The sequence below is a fragment of the Ursus americanus genome, chromosome 13 (genome assembly GCF_024610735.1).
Source record: "Ursus americanus isolate L20-20 chromosome 13, mUrsAme1.1.p, whole genome shotgun sequence".
Taxonomy (NCBI): Eukaryota; Metazoa; Chordata; class Mammalia; order Carnivora; family Ursidae; genus Ursus; species Ursus americanus.
In genome coordinates, this window is record NC_142139.1 from 70878091 (window position 1) to 70890675 (window position 12585).

The window sequence follows — 12585 nt, forward strand, 5'->3', positions numbered from 1 at the left end:
TTTCTGTTGTTTAAGCACTCAGTCTATGGTATTTTGTTTTGGCAACCCAAGCCGACTAAGACACATGACCATTAGTATGTCATGCCTCAGGTGGATGGGTGAGAGGAACCCACATCCCAGGGTAGAGATGTTTGTTATGTCTCTTGTTTGACCTTGATGAAGAATCATGTAGTGTTGATATTCCTAATAGATACTCCTGAAAGTCACCCGAATATATTGCTCAGCTGTTCCACTTCCTTTCCTGTCAGGACTGTCAAAGGCCATCTGCAGTGTTTCTTCCCAGCTTCCTCACCCTGTTCCTGGGGCCAAGGTTACCCTGACTGGGGCTGTAAACAGGGGTTAGATGTCCCCAGGCAACTCTGAGGAGAAAGTGCTCTCCCTCTGTTAGATCAAGGGCACAGTGCTTTGTGACCACACAAAGCACTGTGTCCTTGAAGCATGAGGTTAGCTCTGAGAGTGAACTCTAGGAATCTTTGGCTTTACCTACCAATGGACAACAGAGTCCCTGGAAGGTAGCTTAATCCACCATTAGCTCCAATCTACATAGATCATGTTCTAAATGCCCTACCAGGACTCCAAAATGTTCCCTACTGGGGCAACAATCTCCTCTTATGGTTTGCTTCCAACTGAATTTTTCCACTTTGTAGGATTGCCCTCCTCTCAGCTGCCATCAAACACAAACACATGACTCCGTTTTTAGCTCACTCCCAATTGAGGGAGAGTCTCACTACTATCCCTCAGCAATTCCAGCAAGATACCAGATTCCTCTCTTCCTGGTAATAGCCATGAGCATTGTCCTTTGTCCACCTCCCCAGTTAATGCTTCCCGTTAATGATTTCAACCATGAGAACCCCCTTCCTTTTTTCTTTTAAAGATTTTATTTATTTATTTGACAGAGAGAGAGAGTGCAAACAGGCAGAGTGGCAGGCAGAGGGAGAGGAAGAAGCAGGCTCCCCGCTGAACAGAGAGCTTGATGAGGGGCTCAATGGGATCATGATCTGAACCGAAGGCAGACGCTTAACTGACTAAGCCACCAAGGCTCTGCCCCTCTCCCTTTTTGACTGGAATGATCTTGTCTGCCAAACAGGAGGTCTGTTGGCCCATAGAAAGAAGATACCTTGGAAAGTACCCAGCCAACCTGAAAAACCAATGCCAGCATTTTTATCCCTGGTACACATCCTTGGGTGACCTCCACAATGACTACAATTTCCTTCTGGGGATTTGGCCATTTGGAGCCCCAAAGATAATAGCTTGGAGGTTTTTTCCTATTTTGATTTTTTTAAAATAAACATTCTCTGAAAAGAACCTGGATTTTACAAATTCACCTGCTCATGTTTATGGTTTTAGGTCTTTTATGTCTCCAGCCATCAAGGAAAAAATTACTTTGGCAGAAGTTAAAGTGGACTGGCCACTCTTATCTCTGTCAGACCCAGAGAAACTGATGTCAGATCACCCAGCTCACATGACAAGGCTATTTTTCTTCTAGAGTTGATCTTGTTCCCTGGCAAGCTGGATGTGATTTGTCTTAACACTCAGATTCCCCTGCCAGGGAGTTCATGGACACATGGTCTTGTAAAAATGATACTTTGAACTTTATTTATATATAATTCTCTTGTACTGGTTGTTCTGGGGGGTCTTGAGCACCCAAATTGGCAGCAACTCTTCTTGGGCTCCACTGGGGGCAACTAGGGTATGCGCAGATTACTTCTTTGTGTGACAAATCTTTAGAGACAGTTGTACCGATTGAAAGTGAAAGTTCTCAACAAACTCATTTATGAATAGAAGCTGTGTTATCAAATGGTAGCTTGTGGAATACATTTGGGGGAAATTTTAGCAGCACCCCTTCTTTATTGTGCCTCTCTAGCATTATCAACTCTGTTGAAGTCAGCCCACCTGAGTTAAAAACATCCAAAGGGTAGATAATCTGGATCAGGTGAAAGGGAATAAGCCCCTCTTGTTCAAACCATGGACACGAGTGTTCCAGAACCCACCATGTCTATAGTTTTGTCCTGGGAAAGTTAGGGAGATAAAAAGCATTGAATAGTAAGAAGAACTTTCAAACTCTTCAAGTTCTACATATATTATCTCTAGGTCCTTGAGGTGGAGGTCTCACTAGCAGAGTGTAAAAACCCTAAAATTTTGTTTAGTTGTCAAGCATTCCAGCAAAAGTTGGCTTTACCCTCCTGGTGCCTAGTTGGACAAGAACTAGTTAATGGTCAAAACCAAAACAAAGCAAAATTTCAAAAATACACACACACACACACACACACACACACCAATTAGCTGGATGGGTGAAGACCTGTGCAAACAAAATGTCAGAAGCATCTAACTGGGACCTTATCAAATTTAAAGTCTGTTATAAATTTTACTTTGCTTGGAAAACACTTGGTTGTAATAAAACTCAGTGAGATGACCTGAAAGTGACTGATAGATCTGATAATAAAAACATATTTCAGGACAATTACCTGAGGCAAAAGCCTGGGGATTAAAAATATGGGTTTTTAGATTCCACTTGGGCTTGTGGCAGCTTACCTTCCCAGCTCTAATAGCCCCAGTGTTTGCAGACTCCTCACATTGTGTAAAACTATAGCAGAACAGCACGCCAGAGGAAGATCATTTGTGCCTAGAACAATTAATGAACTCACTGACTGGTGGGTCTCCAGTCCTAGTAACTTGATTACCTTTGTCAACTCTATGAACATCGATTGACTAGCCGGACAAAAATGATAGTTTATCCCATCTTTAAAAGGAGACATCTCTCTGTGTCTCCCAAATACAGACTCATGAGTTTGGAGACATTCTATGGAAAATTTTTGTTTGATGAAATAAGTTGAAGTCTAGGTTTTTCAGAACAATGTTTTATGTGAGAAGCAGGCAGGCTTTTAGATACGGCTTTCAACCACAGACCATATTTTTAACCAATTACCATTTGGTGTTGAAGTCCACCAGGAACAATATTAGATCATGCGTGGTGTTTGTTGACTCTTTCCTAGCTTTCATATCGATGATGAGCCAACACATGAGCTCATCAAGGATCCACAGTTATTGATACTCATGCATGCTTGGTACTACAATTTTATAATGGTAGTCAGGATCAGTAGATGGAGCAGTAAAATCAGGGGAACTGTTCTGAACCCCATCATTTCAATTTGTTTGTTAGTGGTTTGATATCGCCTTCTGGCTAAATGGGACATAAACACCCCCACTATGATGAAAGCAAAGGCATACATTGTTTTATATTCAGACTGTAATTTTCACTGCCTTGAGCTAGGAGTGGCCTGAAGAAACAAGGGGGTTGATGCCTACTGTCAGAAGGAAACCTCCCGAGCAATGATCAATAGAAGCAATGCTACCAAATTTTGTAGATGTTTCTGACTACCTGTTTTGATTGCTTTACAAACAAAAATTGTGCATGGTTAGGAGCAGGACTTTGGCTCCAACTGCCCAAGTCCAGATCTAGGCTTTGACACTTATTAGTTGTGTGGCCCTGGGTCTCATCTTCATCCGTGAACAGGGACTACCTCTTTGGTGAGCTTACATGGCTTAATACATGTAGAATTCCAAGAGTAGCTGGGCATATGTAAGGGTTTGTTATGAAAGCTCATGAATTTTGCTCTTGTGCATTCCCACTTAGAAAGTCCAGGCTAAAATTCTTATGGCCATTCTCCATGGGGTGGCCTTGCTCACCCATCCATCTGTGCATTAAGATTGAGCCAGAACTCTTTACTACAGAGAATATTGGCATTGCGTGCTTATTGGTCTCTCCAGTTAGAGGAGGGATGGCTTCTCCTCAGGCATTCTCCTTGAGGGGATTCTCGGCTCAGCTCCCACAAGGAGATACCACACTTACCCTTGACTCTGCTCCTGGTGAAGGTGCATGGGTCCAAAATGGCAGTCCAGACTAGCTGCACCACAGGCATTTTTCAAAAGGAACAGCCCTGAGCTCACTGTCTCTCAATGCTGACTTTTAAAAAACTCTGCTAAGAAGAACAATGTAAATGAGGAGATTGTTCAACTGACAACCTAGAGTCTGAAGTCTCAATAGTCTAAAGTCTATCCCTGGTCAAGTCATAGCACTAGAGTTGAGCACCAAGACCTCATCATTCTGTCCTTCCTGTGTCCTCTCCCTCAAATCCTCCTGCATCCACTGAATGGGACTTTGGTGGGATGCTCCCAGTTCATATGGGGAGTGATTGAAAACAAATCTTGGTGGCATTTACTACAAGAGTGTTGCTTGTTGCATCATGTATGGGTTCTCCTTAAGAAGTGTCCATGGAGACATTTTTCTCTGGTCTAATTACCAAGTACCATTCTACTTCTGGTCATCTGGTATCTCTGTTAGGAACCCTGTGAATTATATAAATGGCCAACCTTCCATTTCCACATTTGCTTTTGTAACGTTTGGGGCCATCAGTGTGGCCAATCCCTAAATCTTTGTCATCTTCATGTTTCCAGCCTCCTTTCTGGATTCTGCTTTATCCTTACCTTAATTCTTTTTCCTGTCAGCTACAACCTTTACTTTGTTATCTTATGGTTCCCTACACTCCTTGAACATAAGCTTCCTTAAAACTTATGTACAGTAAAGTTAGGATATACATGAGAAAATAAGCAACTCCAGGGAGCAGGTATAGTCATCCCACTTCAGAGATGAGGAAACCGAGGTTCTGAAGGGTAAATCAACTTTCCCAGGGTCATAAAGCTAGTAAGTAGAAGGCCAAGGTCAAACTTCACTGCCAAGGTCACTTTTCACTGCCCTCCTCATACTCAGAAATATATTCAGAAAGAGGTATACTGGGGATTGGAGGAGCCACTGGCACAAGCAGCTACAGGGCGGGGGAGGGGGGTGAAACTGATGAGAACTGAAAGCTACACTTCTGTTTCACATCCAGGAAGGACATATTTATGGAATGTTTTGGTCATCAGAGTATAAGTAATCTGTAGAGTCAATCCCAATTGCATTGTAACCTTGATTAACTGAGACTGGTTAGCTTGGGTAATTGAATTGTCAAGTTAACTGAGAGTCAACTCAATAGACTGCGCTTTTCCACCCTGACTATTGAAAGTTTTCATGTAGTCTCTGACTATTCTTCTGCTTCAGTTACTATAATGTAGTGCACATGTTTGGACCATTATTGTAATTCCAGACTCCATTCAATGCCTAATGCAAAGCCCAGAACATAGTAAGCCCTCATCATGCCTCTTGACTCTGTTGAATGTTAGAAATTTTCTTGGGCCTTGTGGTCAGACTTGTGTTTATCACTTCTCTCTGAGGGCAGGACACTGACCCCACTGCAAGTACACATGTGCTCCTCAACCCAGCCCACTGGCTGTCTAGGCCACCGAACTGAACTGAGGGGGAATCCTCAAGATAGCAGTCAGACACAAGTCCGTTTTGCTGTGATTTGCTTATGTCACTTAAAATAGAAGCTCACTGATTTTGTTTTAGGTACTTGAGAATTCACATTGGCAGGAGTCTGGCTAATCAAGACCTTGTTTGTCTGTATGACTTTCTCATTATCCATAACCATTTATTGAGTCCCTTCTGTGCCCAGAAAGATGTTCTGGGCTTTGAGAATACAAAGACGTATGAAGACTGAAAAAGTTTGATTTCATAATGATGAACAGACCAAGCTGGCTGTGGCTATGTTGTCTGTTGAAGGCCATGTGAATTCTTTTCTGTGACATATCAGAAGGAGCACAGGCTTTGGCTTTTAGACCCACCACCAACCCTCTGTTGGACTTGGGGATAGTTCCTTGATCTAATTGAACCTCAGTTTCCTCATTTGCAAAGTAGGGACATAAATGTCTATTTAGTTTGTTAGAAAGACCAGACATAAAGTACATATGTGAAGCCCAGTCACATAATAGGTGTTCGATGAATGGTAGCTGGCAATATTGTGCCTCTGAGCATTCTCTGCTCAGAAAAACAGGGAAAACTTCTTATCAGAACTGTTTGGAGAATGTGTGCTATAATTTCCGTGAGGTTCCCCTGGATGGTGAGTCAAAGGGCCAAGGCCACTGTAACCACAGCCTGTGGACAGGTATGTCTGTAAATAGCCCCAACCCATACAAACCCCATTGAGTGTAACTGCCTGCATCACAGTGAAGATATGCATGCGCTGTTGCCAAGGATTGTCCGGCAGCCCATGCTCACCTCATACATTCATCAAGCCGCACAGCCGCCCAACAGAAAGAACATTGTGCGCCGGGCTTGTTCCACACGCTTTATGCTGAGAGAGAGCAAATCAATAGGAGAAAATGTGGATTTATTCTGCAGAGAGGATGGGTGGGGGCCGTAGGGAGTGGTGAGGAAGGGGGATGTGAAAGAGGGAGGTGGAGACACTGTGCTTAGGGATGGGAAGGGACACTAAGAGGAGGGAAGGTAAGGACAGACATAGAATGCATCCCCACTCTGGTGGTTTACAACTTCTAAGTCCAGGAGGCACTTTGCATTTCACAGATTGCAACAACACCCCCAGAGCTGGGGTGAGGAGTGGAAGACTGCTTGCACTGGCTGTGGCCTGGTCCCACCAGCAACAGCCTCATCCCTTCATTCTTTTTCACACCTCTCTCCCTCTTGCTTCCCATCTCCTCTTTTCTTCCCTCTTCTTCCCCTTTTGGTTCAATTTTCCCTGCTTCTTTTCTACTTCTAGCACCTCCTTCCTGCTCTCCTTTTCCAAACCCCAGAGATGGTGCACGGGTATCTCTTTCACTAACTGAACATTTCCACCGCCCCCATCCCCTAACCAAGCCATTAACCCCCGCTGCTCAGTGGGACGCACCTCAGCCTGTTATTAACTTCAGTTCAGCTGCCAACACAGCTCTGTGCAACCTCATTCAGCAGGCAGGGGTGGACGTGGGTGTCCGTGGGAACAATGGCACTGGACTGAGTGCCTGCGTCCAGGTGGCCCCGAGCTGCCTGGGTGACATGAGGGGCAGGAGGCCTAGGAGATGGTGCAGGGAGGGGGACATGGGATGTGACTGGCGTGAGATGGTCCCCCAGCCTCCCCCCAAGGCCTGGCAAGTGCAGGGGAGGCAGCTGAGTCCTTATGGTGCAGAAAAAATTCTGTGCCAGGGAGGAAACATGGTTACAAGAGGAGGAAATATGGTGAGGAGGAAGGAGCCCTGGCCGAGATTCTGGGGGACCAAGTGTCTTCTCGGGTTACTTCTCTACTTTGAGCTTCAACTTCCTCAACTTTAGAATGGGAGCAATGACCCCTGCCCTACTGCTCACAGAGCTCTAGTGAGGCTCAAATGAGGTAAAGTGAGGTAAAGGACGGGAAACCTTCTCTATCCATGAGGCATGGTGTGTGAGTCAGTCCAGACTAACCTAACAAAGTGCCATAGACTAAGTAGCTCAAACGACAGAAGTATTTTCTCACAGTTCTGGAGGCTGGAAGTCCAAGACCAAAGTGGGGGCAGGGCTGGTTTCTTCTGAAGCCTCTTTCCTTAGCTTGCAGATGGCTGTCTTCTCTCTGTGTCCTCACATGGTCTTCCCTCTGTGTGTATCCCCTAATCAGTCCTTCTTATAAAGTCAACAGATTGGATTAAGGCCCACCCTACTGACCTCGTTTTAACTTAATTACTTCTTTAAAACCCTGTCTCCAAATATGGTCACATCCTGAAGTACAGGAGGTTATGACTCCAATATATTCAGTCCCTAACACACAGCTATTTCTTTTGTGATCAGTCACCCTGGGGTTAGGATCTGTCTAACATATGGGAACTTGTTCACCCAGGGCAGTGGGAGGATGGAAAGTGGGTTCCAGAGGCCCTGTGGTGTTGGGCCAGGCTTGAGGGGATGGCAGGCCCAGTGGTCCATCTTCCTGCCACAGCTCCATGTAACAGCATGTCCAGTGGGACTCCTACTGTTGCTCAGAATTGGTGGCTTGCACCAAAATTTGTCCGGACACTCCTTCCAGGGACTGCAAAGTGGTAACAGGACTGCCCCACTATCCCCACTCATGACTTCAGTCTCTATCCACTCCCACTCCTGAGATGAGTGGAGGGATTTGAAGAGTCATGACTCATTCATCTGTGAGAAGTTCTGGGCTTCTCCCTTCCTTTTGTCTGGCTGGAAGGACATTCCTTTCCAAAGGCAATGATGAGAGGTAACATATTCACTCACAGAAATTAAGATATATCAGCTCTCTCTCCAGCTGGGTTCTCACTGGACTGGGGAGCTGGCAGACATCGTGGTGTTATCACTAGAATGGTGTGTGAGGCAGTGGGGAGCTCAAGGGACAGCTGGTTTGTGTTCCGTGTGTTGCCAGGTCTTGGGGGAGAACAACCCTGGTGCCTGCTTCTTACCTGAGGTCTCTTGCAGTGGGAGATTGGCTGGAGCACTCTGTGGGTGGGAGTGGGGAGAATAGAAATAGGGTGAGCTGCCTGGACATTAGGGATGGTAGCTGACCTGCCCAGGGCCAGTGTGAAGGATGCTGGAGGATAGGGTGGGAGGCTGGACCTCAGTGAGGATCTACCTACCAGGATATCTGAGGAGAGGCACCCTTGCCTGTCTCTGTTATCGGCAGTGGAGGGCCAAGTGAATCTGGCACATGAAGCAGGATTGCTAGGGAAGAGATTCCAGGAACTACCCAGGTATTGAAGTCTTGCTCCCCTGTCAATTCTGTATATAGTAGGCACCCCAACTTCAGCCTATCTGACACCAAAGTAATCTAACTCTTCCACCGCTGGCCATGCTACTCCACATCAACCCTATGCAGAGGGAGGGCAGATGGGATGGTAGTTCCCATGGCATTGGTGACCACACTTACATGTCTAGCAGAGGGGCCAGACCCTGTCTGTGGGGTGATGAGGGCATGGGGCCTGTGCCTTCGCCTCTGTGGCTGACTTAGGCTTGTAAATTTCTCTTTCTCCACTGAAGCCCATTCCTTAATTATGCCATGTGATGTTGTACAGTTTTCTCTAACCGTGGTACCTCAGGTGGTGACCTATAGGGAGTCCCCAGCATGAAATGTCTTAAAATAACCGTGTGCTCAGGCAGAGGCTACCTGAAGCCCGTGGAACCAAGTGGAGTTGAGAGAGACCACAGAATACCTCTGCTTTAGTCTGCTCAGGCTGCTACATCAAGATAACACAGATGGGGTGTATTCTTTTAATTTTTTAAAAAGATTTTAGTTATGTATTTATGTATGTATGTATGTATGTATTGGGGGGGAGGGGTAGAGGCAGAGCGAGAGAGAATCTCAAGCAGACTCCTTTTTGAACGCAGAAGCCCAACTTGGGGCATGATCTCATGACCCTGAGATCATGACTTGAGCGGAAACCAAGTATTGGACACTTAACCCACTGAGCCACCCAGGTGCCCCACAGATGGGGTGTTTTAAACAACAGACATTTATTTTCTCACAGTTTGGGAGACTGGAGGTCCAAGAGCAAGGTGTTGGCAGAGTGGTTTCTAGTTAGGGTGCTCTTCCTGGTTCGCAGACAGCTACCTTCTCTCTGTGTCCTCACATGGCTTTTCCTCTGTGCACACGGAGAGAGAGCGAGCTCTGGTCTCTCTCTCTCTTCTTTTTTTTTTTTTTTTTAATTTTTTATTATGTTATGTTAGTCACCATACAGTACATCCTTAGTTTTTGATGTAAAGTTCCATGGTTCATTGTTTGCGTATAACACCCAGTGCTCCATGCAATACGTGCCCTCCTTAATACCCATCACCGGCCTATCCCATTCCCCCACCCCCCTCCCCTCTGAAGCCCTCAGTTTGTTTCTCAGAGTCCATAGTCTCTCATACTTCATTCCCCCTTCTGATTACCCCCCCTTTCTTTATCCCTTTCTTCCCCTACCGATCTTCCTAGTTCTTATGTTCCATAGATGTCTCTCTCTCTTCTTAGTAGGACACCCGTGCTGTAGGATTGGGGCCCTACCCATATGACCTCATTTAACCTTAATGACCTCTTTAAAGGTTTTGTCTCTAAATATAGTCACATTGGGGGTTAAGGTTTCAACATACACATTTGGGGGACACACTTAGTCCATAAGACTTCTATGCCACTGGAAAGCAGCCAGTTAAAAAGATGCAGCAGATCTCATTTTGTCCCTGCCCCAACACTCAGGGAGAGGGAAGAGGCAGTGTTCTTGGGTGGTCTTCACATCTCTCTCCAGGATTCCAGGGAGAGGAACAGGAAGACACAAAAGACCAGACCTCATCCTCTCACTCCTTCCAGTCCTGGAGCTGAAGCCTGAGGAGAAGAAAAGCTTTAAATGGATGCAGATCAAAATGTAAAATGGAATGAGCTTTTTAATAATCAAAATCAGCCAGAGAATTAGAGAATCTGCTCAAGGTGCAGTTACGGGATCTGCGATGCACGGAGTAAGGGAGACTGGATTTAGCAGCGTACTGAGGTCAGACTGCTAGGAGATCGGCTCCATCACTGTGAAAGATGAAGTCCTTTGTAATCAGAAGAACTCTTTTTTTTTTTTTTATCCATGACTGTCCTGATGTGCAAACACTTCAGGAAATTTACCCTTTAAGTAGTGGTGCTTCAAGTGGGGTACTCCCGGGGCACAAAGCCTGGGGAGAACAGGGCACAATACTGCACTTGGGCTCTCGATGCTTTCCAGGGGAGGGAAATGGGGATTCCAGTTGGAGGGCATCAGGGAAACAAGGAAGGTACTTCCAGGTTAGAAGGCTAGAGACAGGAGGGGCTTGACATGTTCCAGGACCTATGTGTTTCAGCCTAAGGCAGCCATTGCCTGGCTTTGGAGTTCACAGGCCAGAATAAATAAATAATAGCTGGAAATCAATATAGGATCACCAGCTTTGTGTTTTGCTAAGAAAGGATATGAAGAAAAAAATGCTACCATCTATTATCACCATCCTTTCCTAAAAGAAAGGATATTTTAACATTCCTTTGGCCCAAACCAAAGAGGAGAGAAGGGACATAATCTCAGAATGATGTGGAGTCTTTAAATTGAATAAATATAACATTAGAAAAAATTCACAGCATTGCCCTTGCTTTATTAATTTTGCTGAGGCTGTTGAAAACATCAGTAATCTGGCTGAAGCTTAAGAGATTTTGCCCGTGTGTGCGTGTGTCTGTGAGTGTGAGTCTTCCTGTGGGAAGGCAAGTGTGTGAATGTCACACACAGACGTGAGAGTCTGTGAGCATATGGATGAGTGCGTTGCTTATATGCATGTGTATGTTGGGGATGGAGGAAAAGGGAAGAGGTATGTGGGCGTGGGAGGAGGGAAGCCACAATGGCATAACCAGTAGGACCCTGACTTGCTTAAAGCCCACCCATAGTTACAGGGGACATTTTTCCCTTCGGCCCCCATTCCACTTTCACTCCCTTGCGCCTTTTCCATTCCTCCCCTCCCTCACTCTAATGCCATGGTGGAGGCGACCCCCCAGGCCCACCCCTGGTAAGCACCCCTGCCAGACTTCTCACATCCTGCCAGGAAGAATCGCTGTTCTGTAAAGGAGCCTTTACATCCTACTGACACACAATCATTCCAGGAAGCAAAACTGGGCTAAGTCCTTATTCAGCAAAGGACTCAGCTCCCTCAAGGCCCTGGCCCTGCCTGAGCCTCTCACGTGGTTAATGACCTTGAGTCAGTGATGCTGCCCTTCAGCCCTCCCCCTGGCAAGGAAAGAGCCACAGGTGACCTTGAAGCTACTTGGAGGTACCTTTTGGCCTCTTTCCTTGTTCCATGGGGAAGAACCACCTGACGTTGGTCCCCACTCCTGGAGTGGGCTTAGGGATCCCCCTTGTTGGTCTCAAACCAATTCTGGATCCTTCTGCGTCACTTCTCCCCCAGGGTAACAACTTGCTCCCATCAGGCCGACAGCTGTCCAAACCCTCCAAAATTCTACATTGTCTCTTGCCTGCATGACCTTGTTTTTTCAGGTCTCTTCTGGGAAGACTGCCTTTCCAAATGGTAGCCTAACTTCAAAGTTCAGCTAAAATGCTACCTCTTCCAGGAAGCCTTCCTGTACCACTGCAATGAGTGCTGATTTTGCCCACCAGGGTAAGGGGAGCATGAGGACTGAGTCCAACGTCAAAATCCGCCCCCATATTTTAAAATGTCTGCTTCTTAAAACTAAAAGGCAACCTATGGAATGGGAGAAGATATTTGCAAATGACTTATCAGAAAAAGGGTTAGTATCCAAAATCTATGAAGAACTTATCAAACTCAACATCCAAAAAACAAAAAATCGGGTCAAGAAATGGGCAGAAGACATGAACAGATATTTCTCCAAAGAAGACCAACAGACAAATGCAAAAATGCTCAGCATCACTTGGCATCAGGGAAATACAAATTAAAACCACAATGAGATACCACCTCACACCAGTCAGAACAGCTAAAATTAGCAACTCAGGAAACAACAGATATTGGCAAGGATGTGGGAAAAGGGGAGCCCTCTTACACTGCTGGTGGGAATGCGAACTGGGGCAGCCACTCTGGAAAACCAGTATGAAGGTTCCTCAAAAGGTTAAAAATAGAGCTCCCCAATGACCCAGCAACTTATCCAAAGGATACAAACGTAGTGATTCAAAAGGACACCTATACCCCAATGTTTATAGCAGCAATGTCCACAATAGCCAAACTATGGAAAGAGC